The following is an 18,639-nucleotide window of genomic DNA, read 5'->3' as shown; positions in this document are numbered from 1 at the left end:
ATCTTCAAAAATGATGAAAAACTGCGCGCTATAGTATGCCGTACGATATGGGCTATAGCCCACGGTCCAAAATTATGAGAAACGAGGCTAACTTTTTTTTTCAAAATTTCAAAAAACATGGGCTATAACCCATCGTTTTTGTCATTTCGTCATTTTTTTCAAATCTTCAAAAATGATGAAAAACTGCGCGCTATAGTATGCCGTACGATATGGGCTATAGCACACGGTCCAAAATGATGAGAAACGAGGCTAACTTTTTTTTTCAAAATTTCAAAAAACATGGGCTATAACCCATCGTTTTTGTCATTTCGTGATTTTTTTCAAATCTTCAAAAATGATGAAAAACTGCGCGCTATAGTATGCCGTACGATATGGGCTATAGCCCACGGTCCAAAATGATGAGAAACGAGGCTAACTTTTTTTTTCAAAATTTCAAAAAACATTGGCTATAACCCATCGTTTTTGTCATTTCGTCATTTTTTTCAAATCTTCAAAAATGATGAAAAACTGCGCGCTATAGTATGCCGTACGATATGGGCTATAGCCCACGGTCCAAAATGATGAGAAACGAGGCTAACTTTTTTTTCAAAATTTCAAAATACATGGGCTATAACCCATCGTTTTTGTCATTTCGTCATTTTTTTAAAATCTTCAAAAATGATGAAAAACTGCGCGCTATAGTATGCCGTACGATATGGGCTATAGCCCACGGTCCAAAATGATGAGAAACGAGGCTAACTTTTTTTTCCAAAATTTCAAAAAACATGGGCTATAACCCATCGTTTTTGTCATTTTTTTCAAATCTTCAAAAATGATGAAAAACTGCGCGCTATAGTATGCCGTACGATATGGGCTATAGCCCACGGTCCAAAATGATGAGAAACGAGGATAACTTTTTTTTTCAAAAGTTTAAAAAAACATGGGCTATAACCCATCGTTTTTGTCATTTCGTCATTTTTTTCAAATCTTCAAAAATGATGAAAAACTGCGCGCTATAGTATGCCGTACGATATGGGCTATAGCCCACGGTCCAAAATGATGAGAAACGAGGCTAACTTTTTTTTCCAAAATTTCAAAAAACATGGGCTATAACCCATCGTTTTTGTCATTTTTTTCAAATCTTCAAAAATGATGAAAAACTGCGCGCTATAGTATGCCGTACGATATGGGCTATAGCCCACGGTCCAAAATGATGAGAAACGAGGATAACTTTTTTTTTCAAAAGTTTAAAAAAACATGGGCTATAACCCATCGTTTTTGTCATTTCGTCATTTTTTTCAAATCTTCAAAAATGATGACAAACTGCGCGCTATAGTATGCCGTACGATATGGGCTATAGCCCACGGTCCAAAATGATGAGAAACGAGGCTAACTTTTTTTTTCAAAATTTCAAAAAACATGGGCTATAACCCATCGTTTTTGTCATTTCGTCATTTTTTTCAAATCTTCAAAAATGATGAAAAACTGCGCGCTATAGTATGCCGTACGATATGGGCTATAGCCCACGGTCCAAAATGATGAGAAACGAGGCTAACTTTTTTTTTCAAAATTTCAAAAAACATGGGCTATAACCCATCGTTTTTGTCATTTCGTCATTTTTTTCAAATCTTCAAAAATGATGAAAAACTGCGCGCTATAGTATGCCGTACGATATGGGCTATAGCCCACGGTCCAAAATGATGAGAAACGAGGCTAACTTTTTTTTTCAAAATTTCAAAAAACATGGGCTATAACCCATCGTTTTTGTCATTTCGTGATTTTTTTCAAATCTTCAAAAATGATGAAAAACTGCGCGCTATAGTATGCCGTACGATATGGGCTATAGCCCACGGTCCAAAATGATGAGAAACGAGGCTAACTTTTTTTTCCAAATTTCAAAAAACATGGGCTATAACCCATCGTTTTTGTCATTTTTTTCAAATCTTCAAAAATGATGAAAAACTGCGCGCTATAGTATGCCGTACGATATGGGCTATAGCCCACGGTCCAAAATGATGAGAAACGAGGCTAACTTTTTTTTTCAAAAGTTTAAAAAAACATGGGCTATAACCCATCGTTTTTGTCATTTCGTCATTTTTTTCAAATCTTCAAAAATGATGAAAAACTGCGCGCTATAGTATGCCGTACGATATGGGCTATAGCCCACGGTCCAAAATGATGAGAAACGAGGCTAACTTTTTTTTTCAAAATTTCAAAAAACATGGGCTATAACCCATCGTTTTTGTCATTTCGTCATTTTTTTCAAATCTTCAAAAATGATGACAAACTGCGCGCTATAGTATGCCGTACGATATGGGCTATAGCCCACGGTCCAAAATGATGAGAAATGAGGCTAACTTTTTTTTTCAAAATTTCAAAAAACATGGGCTATAACCCATCGTTTTTGTCATTTCGTCATTTTTTTTAAATCTTCAAAAATGATGAAAAACTGCGCGCTATAGTATGCCGTACGATATGGGCTATAGCCCACGGTCCAAAATGATGAGAAACGAGGCTAACTTTTTTTTTCAAAATTTCAAAAAACATGGGCTATAACCCATCGTTTTTGTCATTTCGTGATTTATTTCAAATCTTCAAAAATGATGAAAAACTGCGCGCTATAGTATGCCGTACGATATGGGCTATAGCCCACGGTCCAAAATGATGAGAAACGAGGCTAACTTTTTTTTCCAAATTTCAAAAAACATGGGCTATAACCCATCGTTTTTGTCATTTTTTTCAAATCTTCAAAAATGATGAAAAACTGCGCGCTATAGTATGCCGTACGATATGGGCTATAGCCCACGGTCCAAAATGATGAGAAACGAGGCTAACTTTTTTTTTCAAAAGTTTAAAAAAACATGGGCTATAACCCATCGTTTTTGTCATTTCGTCATTTTTTTCAAATCTTCAAAAATGATGAAAAACTGCGCGCTATAGTATGCCGTACGATATGGGCTATAGCCCACGGTCCAAAATGATGAGAAACGAGGCTAACTTTTTTTTTCAAAATTTCAAAAAACATGGGCTATAACCCATCGTTTTTGTCATTTCGTCATTTTTTTCAAATCTTCAAAAATGATGACAAACTGCGCGCTATAGTATGCCGTACGATATGGGCTATAGCCCACGGTCCAAAATGATGAGAAATGAGGCTAACTTTTTTTTTCAAAATTTCAAAAAACATGGGCTATAACCCATCGTTTTTGTCATTTCGTCATTTTTTTTAAATCTTCAAAAATGATGAAAAACTGCGCGCTATAGTATGCCGTACGATATGGGCTATAGCCCACGGTCCAAAATGATGAGAAACGAGGCTAACTTTTTTTTTCAAAATTTCAAAAAACATGGGCTATAACCCATCGTTTTTGTCATTTCGTGATTTATTTCAAATCTTCAAAAATGATGAAAAACTGCGCGCTATAGTATGCCGTACGATATGGGCTATAGCCCACGGTCCAAAATGATGAGAAACGAGGCTAACTTTTTTTTCAAAATTTCAAAAAACATGGGCTATAACCCATCGTTTTTGTCATTTTTTTCAAATCTTCAAAAATGATGAAAAACTGCGCGCTATAGTATGCCGTACGATATGGGCTATAGCCCACGGTCCAAAATGATGAGAAACGAGGCTAACTTTTTTTTTCAAAATTTCAAAAAACATGGGCTATAACCCATCGTTTTTGTCATTTCGTCATTTTTTTCAAATCTTCAAAAATGATGACAAACTGCGCGCTATAGTATGCCGTACGATATGGGCTATAGCCCACGGTCCAAAATGATGAGAAATGAGGCTAACTTTTTTTTTCAAAATTTCAAAAAACATGGGCTATAACCCATCGTTTTTGTCATTTCGTCATTTTTTTTAAATCTTCAAAAATGATGAAAAACTGCGCGCTATAGTATGCCGTACGATATGGGCTATAGCCCACGGTCCAAAATGATGAGAAACGAGGCTAACTTTTTTTTTCAAAATTTCAAAAAACATGGGCTATAACCCATCGTTTTTGTCATTTCGTCATTTTTTTCAAATCTTCAAAAATGATGACAAACTGCGCGCTATAGTATGCCGTACGATATGGGCTATAGCCCACGGTCCAAAATGATGAGAAATGAGGCTAACTTTTTTTTTCAAAATTTCAAAAAACATGGGCTATAACCCATCGTTTTTGTCATTTCGTCATTTTTTTTAAATCTTCAAAAATGATGAAAAACTGCGCGCTATAGTATGCCGTACGATATGGGCTATAGCCCACGGTCCAAAATGATGAGAAACGAGGCTAACTTTTTTTTTCAAAATTTCAAAAAACATGGGCTATAACCCATCGTTTTTGTCATTTTGTCATTTTTTTCAAATCTTCAAAAATGATGAAAAACTGCGCGCTATAGTATGCCGTACGATATGGGCTATAGCCCACGGTCCAAAATGATGAGAAACGAGGCTAACTTTTTTTTCAAAATTTCAAAAAACATGGGCTATAACCCATCGTTTTTGTCATTTTTTTCAAATCTTCAAAAATGATGAAAAACTGCGCGCTATAGTATGCCGTACGATATGGGCTATAGCCCACGGTCCAAAATGATGAGAAACGAGGCTAACTTTTTTTTTCAAAATTTCAAAAAACATGGGCTATAACCCATCGTTTTTGTCATTTCGTCATTTTTTTCAAATCTTCAAAAATGATGACAAACTGCGCGCTATAGTATGCCGTACGATATGGGCTATAGCCCACGGTCCAAAATGATGAGAAATGAGGCTAACCTTTTTTTTCAAAATTTCAAAAAACATGGGCTATAACCCATCGTTTTTGTCATTTCGTCATTTTTTTCAAATCTTCAAAAATGATGAAAAACTGCGCGCTATAGTATGCCGTACGATATGGGCTATAGCCCACGGTCCAAAATGATGAGAAACGAGGCTAACTTTTTTTTTCAAAATTTCAAAAAACATGGGCTATAACCCATCGTTTTTGTCATTTCGTCATTTTTTTCAAATCTTCAAAAATGATGAAAAACTGCGCGCTATAGTATGCCGTACGATATGGGCTATAGCCCACGGTCCAAAATGATGAGAAACGAGGCTAACTTTTTTTTTCAAAATTTCAAAAAACATGGGCTATAACCCATCGTTTTTGTCATTTCGTCATTTTTTTCAAATCTTCAAAAATGATGAAAAACTGCGCGCTATAGTATGCCGTACGATATGGGCTATAGCACACGGTCCAAAATGATGAGAAACGAGGCTAACTTTTTTTTTCAAAATTTCAAAAAACATGGGCTATAACCCATCGTTTTTGTCATTTCGTCATTTTTTTCAAATCTTCAAAAATGATGACAAACTGCGCGCTATAGTATGCCGTACGATATGGGCTATAGCCCACGGTCCAAAATGATGAGAAACGAGGCTAACTTTTTTTTTCAAAATTTCAAAAAACATGGGCTATAACCCATCGTTTTTGTCATTTCGTCATTTTTTTCAAATCTTCAAAAATGATGAAAAACTGCGCGCTATAGTATGCCGTACGATATGGGCTATAGCCCACGGTCCAAAATGATGAGAAACGAGGCTAACTTTTTTTTTCAAAATTTCAAAAAACATGGGCTATAACCCATCGTTTTTGTCATTTCGTCATTTTTTTCAAATCTTCAAAAATGATGAAAAACTGCGCGCTATAGTATGCCGTACGATATGGGCTATAGCCCACGGTCCAAAATGATGAGAAACGAGGCTAACTTTTTTTTCCAAATTTCAAAAAACATGGGCTATAACCCATCGTTTTTGTCATTTCGTCATTTTTTTCAAATCTTCAAAAATGATGAAAAACTGCGCGCTATAGTATGCCGTACGATATGGGCTATAGCACACGGTCCAAAATGATGAGAAACGAGGCTAACTTTTTTTTTCAAAATTTCAAAAAACATGGGCTATAACCCATCGTTTTTGTCATTTCGTGATTTTTTTCAAATCTTCAAAAATGATGAAAAACTGCGCGCTATAGTATGCCGTACGATATGGGCTATAGCCCACGGTCCAAAATGATGAGAAACGAGGCTAACTTTTTTTTTCAAAATTTCAAAAAACATTGGCTATAACCCATCGTTTTTGTCATTTCGTCATTTTTTTCAAATCTTCAAAAATGATGAAAAACTGCGCGCTATAGTATGCCGTACGATATGGGCTATAGCCCACGGTCCAAAATGATGAGAAACGAGGCTAACTTTTTTTTTCAAAATTTCAAAAAACATGGGCTATAACCCATCGTTTTTGTCATTTCGTCATTTTTTTCAAATCTTCAAAAATGATGAAAAACTGCGCGCTATAGTATGCCGTACGATATGGGCTATAGCCCACGGTCCAAAATGATGAGAAACGAGGCTAACTTTTTTTTCCAAATTTCAAAAAACATGGGCTATAACCCATCGTTTTTGTCATTTTGTCATTTTTTTCAAATCTTCAAAAATGATGAAAAACTGCGCGCTATAGTATGCCGTACGATATGGGCTATAGCACACGGTCCAAAATGATGAGAAACGAGGCTAACTTTTTTTTTCAAAATTTCAAAAAACATGGGCTATAACCCATCGTTTTTGTCATTTCGTGATTTTTTTCAAATCTTCAAAAATGATGAAAAACTGCGCGCTATAGTATGCCGTACGATATGGGCTATAGCCCACGGTCCAAAATGATGAGAAACGAGGCTAACTTTTTTTTTCAAAATTTCAAAAAACATTGGCTATAACCCATCGTTTTTGTCATTTCGTCATTTTTTTCAAATCTTCAAAAATGATGAAAAACTGCGCGCTATAGTATGCCGTACGATATGGGCTATAGCCCACGGTCCAAAATGATGAGAAACGAGGCTAACTTTTTTTTCAAAATTTCAAAATACATGGGCTATAACCCATCGTTTTTGTCATTTCGTCATTTTTTTAAAATCTTCAAAAATGATGAAAAACTGCGCGCTATAGTATGCCGTACGATATGGGCTATAGCCCACGGTCCAAAATGATGAGAAACGAGGCTAACTTTTTTTTCCAAAATTTCAAAAAACATGGGCTATAACCCATCGTTTTTGTCATTTCGTCATTTTTTTCAAATCTTCAAAAATGATGAAAAACTGCGCGCTATAGTATGCCGTACGATATGGGCTATAGCCCACGGTCCAAAATGATGAGAAACGAGGATAACTTTTTTTTTCAAAAGTTTAAAAAAACATGGGCTATAACCCATCGTTTTTGTCATTTCGTCATTTTTTTCAAATCTTCAAAAATGATGAAAAACTGCGCGCTATAGTATGCCGTACGATATGGGCTATAGCCCACGGTCCAAAATGATGAGAAACGAGGCTAACTTTTTTTTTCAAAATTTCAAAAAACATGGGCTATAACCCATCGTTTTTGTCATTTCGTCATTTTTTTCAAATCTTCAAAAATGATGACAAACTGCGCGCTATAGTATGCCGTACGATATGGGCTATAGCCCACGGTCCAAAATGATGAGAAATGAGGCTAACTTTTTTTTTCAAAATTTCAAAAAACATGGGCTATAACCCATCGTTTTTGTCATTTCGTCATTTTTTTCAAATCTTCAAAAATGATGAAAAACTGCGCGCTATAGTATGCCGTACGATATGGGCTATAGCCCACGGTCCAAAATGATGAGAAACGAGGCTAACTTTTTTTTTCAAAATTTCAAAAAACATGGGCTATAACCCATCGTTTTTGTCATTTCGTCATTTTTTTCAAATCTTCAAAAATGATGAAAAACTGCGCGCTATAGTATGCCGTACGATATGGGCTATAGCCCACGGTCCAAAATGATGAGAAACGAGGCTAACTTTTTTTTTCAAAATTTCAAAAAACATGGGCTATAACCCATCGTTTTTGTCATTTCGTCATTTTTTTCAAATCTTCAAAAATGATGAAAAACTGCGCGCTATAGTATGCCGTACGATATGGGCTATAGCCCACGGTCCAAAATGATGAGAAACGAGGCTAACTTTTTTTTTCAAAATTTCAAAAAACATGGGCTATAACCCATCGTTTTTGTCATTTCGTGATTTTTTTCAAATCTTCAAAAATGATGAAAAACTGCGCGCTATAGTATGCCGTACGATATGGGCTATAGCCCACGGTCCAAAATGATGAGAAACGAGGCTAACTTTTTTTTCAAAATTTCAAAATACATGGGCTATAACCCATCGTTTTTGTCATTTCGTCATTTTTTTAAAATCTTCAAAAATGATGAAAAACTGCGCGCTATAGTATGCCGTACGATATGGGCTATAGCCCACGGTCCAAAATGATGAGAAACGAGGCTAACTTTTTTTTCCAAAATTTCAAAAAACATGGGCTATAACCCATCGTTTTTGTCATTTCGTCATTTTTTTCAAATCTTCAAAAATGATGAAAAACTGCGCGCTATAGTATGCCGTACGATATGGGCTATAGCCCACGGTCCAAAATGATGAGAAACGAGGATAACTTTTTTTTTCAAAAGTTTAAAAAAACATGGGCTATAACCCATCGTTTTTGTCATTTCGTCATTTTTTTCAAATCTTCAAAAATGATGAAAAACTGCGCGCTATAGTATGCCGTACGATATGGGCTATAGCCCACGGTCCAAAATGATGAGAAACGAGGCTAACTTTTTTTTTCAAAATTTCAAAAAACATGGGCTATAACCCATCGTTTTTGTCATTTCGTCATTTTTTTCAAATCTTCAAAAATGATGACAAACTGCGCGCTATAGTATGCCGTACGATATGGGCTATAGCCCACGGTCCAAAATGATGAGAAATGAGGCTAACTTTTTTTTTCAAAATTTCAAAAAACATGGGCTATAACCCATCGTTTTTGTCATTTCGTCATTTTTTTCAAATCTTCAAAAATGATGAAAAACTGCGCGCTATAGTATGCCGTACGATATGGGCTATAGCCCACGGTCCAAAATGATGAGAAACGAGGCTAACTTTTTTTTTCAAAATTTCAAAAAACATGGGCTATAACCCATCGTTTTTGTCATTTCGTCATTTTTTTCAAATCTTCAAAAATGATGAAAAACTGCGCGCTATAGTATGCCGTACGATATGGGCTATAGCCCACGGTCCAAAATGATGAGAAACGAGGCTAACTTTTTTTTTCAAAATTTCAAAAAACATGGGCTATAACCCATCGTTTTTGTCATTTCGTCATTTTTTTCAAATCTTCAAAAATGATGAAAAACTGCGCGCTATAGTATGCCGTACGATATGGGCTATAGCCCACGGTCCAAAATGATGAGAAACGAGGCTAACTTTTTTTTTCAAAATTTCAAAAAACATGGGCTATAACCCATCGTTTTTGTCATTTCGTGATTTTTTTCAAATCTTCAAAAATGATGAAAAACTGCGCGCTATAGTATGCCGTACGATATGGGCTATAGCCCACGGTCCAAAATGATGAGAAACGAGGCTAACTTTTTTTTCCAAATTTCAAAAAACATGGGCTATAACCCATCGTTTTTGTCATTTTTTTCAAATCTTCAAAAATGATGAAAAACTGCGCGCTATAGTATGCCGTACGATATGGGCTATAGCCCACGGTCCAAAATGATGAGAAACGAGGCTAACTTTTTTTTTCAAAAGTTTAAAAAAACATGGGCTATAACCCATCGTTTTTGTCATTTCGTCATTTTTTTCAAATCTTCAAAAATGATGACAAACTGCGCGCTATAGTATGCCGTACGATATGGGCTATAGCCCACGGTCCAAAATGATGAGAAATGAGGCTAACTTTTTTTTTCAAAATTTCAAAAAACATGGGCTATAACCCATCGTTTTTGTCATTTCGTCATTTTTTTCAAATCTTCAAAAATGATGAAAAACTGCGCGCTATAGTATGCCGTACGATATGGGCTATAGCCCACGGTCCAAAATGATGAGAAACGAGGCTAACTTTTTTTTTCAAAATTTCAAAAAACATGGGCTATAACCCATCGTTTTTGTCATTTCGTCATTTTTTTCAAATCTTCAAAAATGATGAAAAACTGCGCGCTATAGTATGCCGTACGATATGGGCTATAGCCCACGGTCCAAAATGATGAGAAACGAGGCTAACTTTTTTTTTCAAAATTTCAAAAAACATGGGCTATAACCCATCGTTTTTGTCATTTCGTCATTTTTTTCAAATCTTCAAAAATGATGAAAAACTGCGCGCTATAGTATGCCGTACGATATGGGCTATAGCCCACGGTCCAAAATGATGAGAAACGAGGCTAACTTTTTTTTTCAAAATTTCAAAAAACATGGGCTATAACCCATCGTTTTTGTCATTTCGTGATTTTTTTCAAATCTTCAAAAATGATGAAAAACTGCGCGCTATAGTATGCCGTACGATATGGGCTATAGCCCACGGTCCAAAATGATGAGAAACGAGGCTAACTTTTTTTTCCAAATTTCAAAAAACATGGGCTATAACCCATCGTTTTTGTCATTTTTTTCAAATCTTCAAAAATGATGAAAAACTGCGCGCTATAGTATGCCGTACGATATGGGCTATAGCCCACGGTCCAAAATGATGAGAAACGAGGCTAACTTTTTTTTTCAAAAGTTTAAAAAAACATGGGCTATAACCCATCGTTTTTGTCATTTCGTCATTTTTTTCAAATCTTCAAAAATGATGAAAAACTGCGCGCTATAGTATGCCGTACGATATGGGCTATAGCCCACGGTCCAAAATGATGAGAAACGAGGCTAACTTTTTTTTTCAAAATTTCAAAAAACATGGGCTATAACCCATCGTTTTTGTCATTTCGTCATTTTTTTCAAATCTTCAAAAATGATGACAAACTGCGCGCTATAGTATGCCGTACGATATGGGCTATAGCCCACGGTCCAAAATGATGAGAAATGAGGCTAACTTTTTTTTTCAAAATTTCAAAAAACATGGGCTATAACCCATCGTTTTTGTCATTTCGTCATTTTTTTTAAATCTTCAAAAATGATGAAAAACTGCGCGCTATAGTATGCCGTACGATATGGGCTATAGCCCACGGTCCAAAATGATGAGAAACGAGGCTAACTTTTTTTTTCAAAATTTCAAAAAACATGGGCTATAACCCATCGTTTTTGTCATTTCGTGATTTATTTCAAATCTTCAAAAATGATGAAAAACTGCGCGCTATAGTATGCCGTACGATATGGGCTATAGCCCACGGTCCAAAATGATGAGAAACGAGGCTAACTTTTTTTTCCAAATTTCAAAAAACATGGGCTATAACCCATCGTTTTTGTCATTTTTTTCAAATCTTCAAAAATGATGAAAAACTGCGCGCTATAGTATGCCGTACGATATGGGCTATAGCCCACGGTCCAAAATGATGAGAAACGAGGCTAACTTTTTTTTTCAAAAGTTTAAAAAAACATGGGCTATAACCCATCGTTTTTGTCATTTCGTCATTTTTTTCAAATCTTCAAAAATGATGAAAAACTGCGCGCTATAGTATGCCGTACGATATGGGCTATAGCCCACGGTCCAAAATGATGAGAAACGAGGCTAACTTTTTTTTTCAAAATTTCAAAAAACATGGGCTATAACCCATCGTTTTTGTCATTTCGTCATTTTTTTTAAATCTTCAAAAATGATGAAAAACTGCGCGCTATAGTATGCCGTACGATATGGGCTATAGCCCACGGTCCAAAATGATGAGAAACGAGGCTAACTTTTTTTTTCAAAATTTCAAAAAACATGGGCTATAACCCATCGTTTTTGTCATTTCGTGATTTATTTCAAATCTTCAAAAATGATGAAAAACTGCGCGCTATAGTATGCCGTACGATATGGGCTATAGCCCACGGTCCAAAATGATGAGAAACGAGGCTAACTTTTTTTTCAAAATTTCAAAAAACATGGGCTATAACCCATCGTTTTTGTCATTTTTTTCAAATCTTCAAAAATGATGAAAAACTGCGCGCTATAGTATGCCGTACGATATGGGCTATAGCCCACGGTCCAAAATGATGAGAAACGAGGCTAACTTTTTTTTTCAAAATTTCAAAAAACATGGGCTATAACCCATCGTTTTTGTCATTTCGTCATTTTTTTCAAATCTTCAAAAATGATGACAAACTGCGCGCTATAGTATGCCGTACGATATGGGCTATAGCCCACGGTCCAAAATGATGAGAAATGAGGCTAACTTTTTTTTTCAAAATTTCAAAAAACATGGGCTATAACCCATCGTTTTTGTCATTTCGTCATTTTTTTTAAATCTTCAAAAATGATGAAAAACTGCGCGCTATAGTATGCCGTACGATATGGGCTATAGCCCACGGTCCAAAATGATGAGAAACGAGGCTAACTTTTTTTTTCAAAATTTCAAAAAACATGGGCTATAACCCATCGTTTTTGTCATTTCGTCATTTTTTTCAAATCTTCAAAAATGATGAAAAACTGCGCGCTATAGTATGCCGTACGATATGGGCTATAGCCCACGGTCCAAAATGATGAGAAACGAGGCTAACTTTTTTTTTCAAAATTTCAAAAAACATGGGCTATAACCCATCGTTTTTGTCATTTCGTCATTTTTTTCAAATCTTCAAAAATGATGACAAACTGCGCGCTATAGTATGCCGTACGATATGGGCTATAGCCCACGGTCCAAAATGATGAGAAATGAGGCTAACTTTTTTTTTCAAAATTTCAAAAAACATGGGCTATAACCCATCGTTTTTGTCATTTCGTCATTTTTTTTAAATCTTCAAAAATGATGAAAAACTGCGCGCTATAGTATGCCGTACGATATGGGCTATAGCCCACGGTCCAAAATGATGAGAAACGAGGCTAACTTTTTTTTTCAAAATTTCAAAAAACATGGGCTATAACCCATCGTTTTTGTCATTTCGTGATTTATTTCAAATCTTCAAAAATGATGAAAAACTGCGCGCTATAGTATGCCGTACGATATGGGCTATAGCCCACGGTCCAAAATGATGAGAAACGAGGCTAACTTTTTTTTCAAAATTTCAAAAAACATGGGCTATAACCCATCGTTTTTGTCATTTTTTTCAAATCTTCAAAAATGATGAAAAACTGCGCGCTATACTATGCCGTACGATATGGGCTATAGCCCACGGTCCAAAATGATGAGAAACGAGGCTAACTTTTTTTTTCAAAATTTCAAAAAACATGGGCTATAACCCATCGTTTTTGTCATTTCGTCATTTTTTTCAAATCTTCAAAAATGATGACAAACTGCGCGCTATAGTATGCCGTACGATATGGGCTATAGCCCACGGTCCAAAATGATGAGAAATGAGGCTAACCTTTTTTTTCAAAATTTCAAAAAACATGGGCTATAACCCATCGTTTTTGTCATTTCGTCATTTTTTTTAAATCTTCAAAAATGATGAAAAACTGCGCGCTATAGTATGCCGTACGATATGGGCTATAGCCCACGGTCCAAAATGATGAGAAACGAGGCTAACTTTTTTTTTCAAAATTTCAAAAAACATGGGCTATAACCCATCGTTTTTGTCATTTCGTCATTTTTTTCAAATCTTCAAAAATGATGAAAAACTGCGCGCTATAGTATGCCGTACGATATGGGCTATAGCCCACGGTCCAAAATGATGAGAAACGAGGCTAACTTTTTTTTTCAAAATTTCAAAAAACATGGGCTATAACCCATCGTTTTTGTCATTTCGTCATTTTTTTCAAATCTTCAAAAATGATGAAAAACTGCGCGCTATAGTATGCCGTACGATATGGGCTATAGCCCACGGTCCAAAATGATGAGAAACGAGGCTAACTTTTTTTTTCAAAATTTCAAAAAACATGGGCTATAACCCATCGTTTTTGTCATTTTGTCATTTTTTTCAAATCTTCAAAAATGATGAAAAACTGCGCGCTATAGTATGCCGTACGATATGGGCTATAGCCCACGGTCCAAAATGATGAGAAACGAGGCTAACTTTTTTTTTCAAAATTTCAAAAAACATGGGCTATAACCCATCGTTTTTGTCATTTCGTCATTTTTTCAAATCTTCAAAAATGATGAAAAACTGCGCGCTATAGTATGCCGTACGATATGGGCTATAGCCCACGGTCCAAAATGATGAGAAACGAGGCTAACATTTTTTTTCAAAATTTCAAAAAACATGGGCTATAACCCATCGTTTTTGTCATTTCGTCATTTTTTTCAAATCTTCAAAAATGATGAAAAACTGCGCGCTATAGTATGCCGTACGATATGGGCTATAGCCCACGGTCCAAAATGATGAAAAACGAGGCTAACTTTTTTTTTCAAAATTTCAAAAAACATTGGCTATAACCCATCGTTTTTGTCATTTCGTCATTTTTTTCAAATCTTCAAAAATGATGACAAACCGCGCGCTATAGTATGCCGTACGATATGGGCTATAGCCCACGGTCCAAAATGATGAGAAACGAGGCTAACTTTTTTTTTCAAAATTTCAAAAAACATGGGCTATAACCCATCGTTTTTGTCATTTCGTCATTTTTTTCAAATCTTCAAAAATGATGAAAAACTGCGCGCTATAGTATGCCGTACGATATGGGCTATAGCCCACGGTCCAAAATGATGAGAAACGAGGCTAACTTTTTTTTTCAAAATTTCAAAAAACATGGGCTATAACCCATCGTTTTTGTCATTTCGTCATTTTTTTCAAATCTTCAAAAATGATGAAAAACTGCGTGCTATAGTATGCCGTACGATATGGGCTATAGCCCACGGTCCAAAATTATGAGAAACGAGGCTAACTTGTTTTTTCAAAATTTCAAAAAACATGGGCTATAACCCATCGTTTTTGTCATTTCGTCATTTTTTTCAAATCTTCAAAAATGATGAAAAACTGCGCGCTATAGTATGCCGTACGATATGGGCTATAGCACACGGTCCAAAATGATGAGAAACGAGGCTAACTTTTTTTTTCAAAATTTCAAAAAACATGGGCTATAACCCATCGTTTTTGTCATTTCGTCATTTTTTTCAAATCTTCAAAAATGATGACAAACTGCGCGCTATAGTATGCCGTACGATATGGGCTATAGCCCACGGTCCAAAATGATGAGAAACGAGGCTAACTTTTTTTTTCAAAATTTCAAAAAACATGGGCTATAACCCATCGTTTTTGTCATTTCGTCATTTTTTTCAAATCTTCAAAAATGATGAAAAACTGCGCGCTATAGTATGCCGTACGATATGGGCTATAGCCCACGGTCCAAAATGATGAGAAACGAGGCTAACTTTTTTTTTCAAAATTTCAAAAAACATGGGCTATAACCCATCGTTTTTGTCATTTCGTCATTTTTTTCAAATCTTCAAAAATGATGAAAAACTGCGCGCTATAGTATGCCGTACGATATGGGCTATAGCCCACGGTCCAAAATTATGAGAAACGAGGCTAACTTTTTTTTTCAAAATTTCAAAAAACATGGGCTATAACCCATCGTTTTTGTCATTTCGTCATTTTTTTCAAATCTTCAAAAATGATGAAAAACTGCGCGCTATAGTATGCCGTACGATATGGGCTATAGCACACGGTCCAAAATGATGAGAAACGAGGCTAACTTTTTTTTTCAAAATTTCAAAAAACATGGGCTATAACCCATCGTTTTTGTCATTTCGTGATTTTTTTCAAATCTTCAAAAATGATGAAAAACTGCGCGCTATAGTATGCCGTACGATATGGGCTATAGCCCACGGTCCAAAATGATGAGAAACGAGGCTAACTTTTTTTTTCAAAATTTCAAAAAACATTGGCTATAACCCATCGTTTTTGTCATTTCGTCATTTTTTTCAAATCTTCAAAAATGATGAAAAACTGCGCGCTATAGTATGCCGTACGATATGGGCTATAGCCCACGGTCCAAAATGATGAGAAACGAGGCTAACTTTTTTTTCAAAATTTCAAAATACATGGGCTATAACCCATCGTTTTTGTCATTTCGTCATTTTTTTAAAATCTTCAAAAATGATGAAAAACTTCGCGCTATAGTATGCCGTACGATATGGGCTATAGCCCACGGTCCAAAATGATGAGAAACGAGGCTAACTTTTTTTTCCAAAATTTCAAAAAACATGGGCTATAACCCATCGTTTTTGTCATTTTTTTCAAATCTTCAAAAATGATGAAAAACTGCGCGCTATAGTATGCCGTACGATATGGGCTATAGCCCACGGTCCAAAATGATGAGAAACGAGGATAACTTTTTTTTTCAAAAGTTTAAAAAAACATGGGCTATAACCCATCGTTTTTGTCATTTCGTCATTTTTTTCAAATCTTCAAAAATGATGAAAAACTGCGCGCTATAGTATGCCGTACGATATGGGCTATAGCCCACGGTCCAAAATGATGAGAAACGAGGCTAACTTTTTTTTTCAAAATTTCAAAAAACATGGGCTATAACCCATCGTTTTTGTCATTTCGTCATTTTTTTCAAATCTTCAAAAATGATGACAAACTGCGCGCTATAGTATGCCGTACGATATGGGCTATAGCCCACGGTCCAAAATGATGAGAAATGAGGCTAACTTTTTTTTTCAAAATTTCAAAAAACATGGGCTATAACCCATCGTTTTTGTCATTTCGTCATTTTTTTCAAATCTTCAAAAATGATGAAAAACTGCGCGCTATAGTATGCCGTACGATATGGGCTATAGCCCACGGTCCAAAATGATGAGAAACGAGGCTAACTTTTTTTTTCAAAATTTCAAAAAACATGGGCTATAACCCATCGTTTTTGTCATTTCGTCATTTTTTTCAAATCTTCAAAAATGATGACAAACTGCGCGCTATAGTATGCCGTACGATATGGGCTATAGCCCACGGTCCAAAATGATGAGAAACGAGGCTAACTTTTTTTTTCAAAATTTCAAAAAACATGGGCTCCCATCGTTTTTGTCATTTTGTCATTTTTTTCAAATCTTCAAAAATGATGAAAAACTGCGCGCTATAGTATGCCGTACGATATGGGCTATAGCCCACGGTCCAAAATGATGAGAAACGAGGCTAACATTTTTTTTCAAAATTTCAAAAAACATGGGCTATAACCCATCGTTTTTGTCATTTCGTCATTTTTTTCAAATCTTCAAAAATGATGAAAAACTGCGCGCTATGCCGTACGATATGGGCTATAGCCCACGGTTCAAAATGATGAGAAACGAGGCTAACTTTTTTTTTCAAAATTTCAAAAAACATGGGCTATAACCCATCGTTTTTGTCATTTCGTCATTTTTTTCAAATCTTCAAAAATGATGAAAAACTGCGCGCTATAGTATGCCGTACGATATGGGCTATAGCCCACGGTCCAAAATGATGAGAAACGAGGCTAACTTTTTTTTTCAAAATTTCAAAAAACATGGGCTATAACCCATCGTTTTTGTCATTTCGTCATTTTTTCAAATCTTCAAAAATGATGAAAAACTGCGCGCTATAGTATGCCGTACGATATGGGCTATAGCCCACGGTCCAAAATGATGAGAAACGAGGCTAACATTTTTTTTCAAAATTTCAAAAAACATGGGCTATAACCCATCGTTTTTGTCATTTCGTCATTTTTTTCAAATCTTCAAAAATGATGAAAAACTGCGCGCTATGCCGTACGATATGGGCTATAGCCCACGGTTCAAAATGATGAGAAACGAGGCTAACTTTTTTTTTCAAAATTTCAAAAAACATGGGCTATAACCCATCGTTTTTGTCATTTCGTCATTTTTTTCAAATCTTCAAAAATGATGAAAAACTGCGCGCTATAGTATGCCGTACGATATGGGCTATAGCCCACGGTCCAAAATGATGAGAAACGAGGCTAACTTTTTTTTTCAAAATTTCAAAAAACATGGGCTATAACCCATCGTTTTTGTCATTTCGTCATTCTTTTCAAATCTTCAAAAATGATGAAAAACTGCGCGCTATAGTATGCCGTACGATATGGGCTATAGCCCACGGTCCAAAATGATGAGAAACGAGGCTAACTTTTTTTTTCAAAATAAAAAAAAACATGGGCTATAACCCATCGTTTTTGTCATTTCGTCATTTTTTTCAAATCTTCAAAAATGATGAAAAACTGCGCGCTATAGTATGCCGTACGATATGGGCTATAGCCCACGGTCCAAAATGATGAGAAACGAGGCTAACTTTTTTTTTCAAAATTTCAAAAAACATGGGCTATAACCCATCGTTTTTGTCATTTCGTCATTTTTTTCAAATCTTCAAAAATGATGAAAAACTGCGCGCTATAGTATGCCGTACGATATGGGCTATAGCCCACGGTCCAAAATGATGAGAAACTATATACAGTAGTATATTTCGTTTTTCCTACGTTTCGTTTAATGCCCATTGAGATGCCTTGTAGCCTAAATCTGTCAAAAAAAATGTTTAGTAAAAATCTGGCTCATGTTGGTCCACAGGCCCATGTGAACAAATTGGGGTAAAGGTTCTGTTTTGGCTTACAGGGAGTGTGAGATTCGCTGCGATTAAGCCAACTGTGCCGGAGATTAGACGGACACACGGGCAGAGGGTGCAAAACATATTCTCTCCCCATGCCTTCAGGTTGGTGGAAACAAAAAGAAGTCGAGGAAGAAAAATGGTGTGAGATAGAAAGGGCAATAGAGTGTGAGGGAATAAGTGGAGATGGAGAGAGAGAGAGAGAGAGAGA

The 18,639-nt window shown here is 35.9% G+C and overlaps 1 protein-coding gene across 1 annotated transcript in view; it reads right to left on the bottom strand.

The window, feature by feature from the left end:
* Window positions 1–18,639, bottom strand: part of LOC308321523 (myelin-associated neurite-outgrowth inhibitor-like) — a 395,831-nt gene that overhangs the window by 181,688 nt on the left and 195,504 nt on the right. The window lies entirely within an intron of this gene.

The sequence above is a fragment of the Protomyctophum bolini genome (assembly GCF_963924005.1).
Source record: "Protomyctophum bolini genome assembly, chromosome: 9".
NCBI classification, from domain to species: domain Eukaryota; kingdom Metazoa; phylum Chordata; class Actinopteri; order Myctophiformes; family Myctophidae; genus Protomyctophum; species Protomyctophum bolini.
Note: the sequence above shows the minus strand (reverse complement) of the source record. Positions and strands in the feature narration are given on the sequence as shown.